Genomic DNA, 1,002 nt, shown 5'->3' with positions numbered 1-1,002 from the left:
ATTGAAGAAACCAATTCAACACATTATGAAGTAGTAGAAACTGACCATATAAAGAAAATTACTGCACAATAAAGAGTTGTAGTATGTTTATTAGGGTCAAGTTAAGATTTTCCAATGTGTTCAGGAACAGTCCATCAAGCCTTTTAAAAGCTATTCAACCCGCCCATTTGGAATGATTGGCAGCCACACCAACCAATGACTTGGGTACCTTAAATTCAACTGACCAATCAGCTTCTCAAGGGCAGGAAACCAACGTTTCATAAGGGGTTGCGATCAGTCATGTTTCATAAACAAAACAGAGAACACTGTTTAACTGTCACACTGATTACAGAAGAGTCTCAGCGGCAGAGAGGAGTTTCTGATGTAGCGTTATTCTTTTGAATGAAGAAGTAAGTCTGCGATCTGTTTGCATTGTTTGTAGGCCTACAAGTGAGCTGTAAGCAGACCAGTAGCTGTCCAAGGTGATCAGCAGTGTGACTTATTTGAGCTGTCATGAGTTTCGTCTTGAATTTTGATGTTGGCGTTAACTAATTATGCTTGTCTACAATTAGTCTTATCATGCGGACTTATGTACGTTAATTGTCTGTTTTTCTCTTGGCTTTGCAGTACACACTTTACTCGACACTATGAAGAGACTGTACTTCATCGAGCCGATCGTAGCGATTTACGCGTTTGCCAGTTTTATGGTGTATCCCCTCGTGCAGCAGTACGTGTATCGCAGATTGTGGCTGGAGATCACGAACTCATCTTCCCCCGTGTCCGACAACACTTCCCAGTGCGCCGCCAACAACACCAGCCACAGCAGACAGCAGTTTTTACTCTTTGATGTGCTAAGCTTTTTATTTCATTTGTGAGAGTAATTTTTGTTTGAATAGTTTGATTAGTAGCCTAACTAGTTATCATTGGTGACTAGTGACTACTAGTACTGCAGTGTGCTTACAACAGTGCTTGAAATAAACCTCTACAAATGTATCTGTGGCCTAATAAAATGTATGTAAGTTA

At 40.4% G+C, this 1,002-nt stretch overlaps 1 long non-coding RNA gene across 1 annotated transcript; it reads left to right on the top strand.

The window, feature by feature from the left end:
• The first annotated feature begins 248 nt into the window (after window positions 1-248).
• Window positions 249-797, top strand: LOC107718744 (uncharacterized). Its single transcript, XR_001637443.1, has 2 exons — window positions 249-389; window positions 607-797. It is a non-coding gene; the product is annotated as an uncharacterized LOC107718744 (long non-coding RNA).
• The last annotated feature ends 205 nt before the right edge of the window (window positions 798-1,002 follow it).

The sequence above is a fragment of the Sinocyclocheilus rhinocerous genome, unplaced genomic scaffold (genome assembly GCF_001515625.1).
Source record: "Sinocyclocheilus rhinocerous isolate Xijiao unplaced genomic scaffold, SAMN03320098_v1.1 scaffold1655, whole genome shotgun sequence".
Classification (NCBI taxonomy): domain Eukaryota; kingdom Metazoa; phylum Chordata; class Actinopteri; order Cypriniformes; family Cyprinidae; genus Sinocyclocheilus; species Sinocyclocheilus rhinocerous.
Note: the sequence above shows the minus strand (reverse complement) of the source record. Positions and strands in the feature narration are given on the sequence as shown.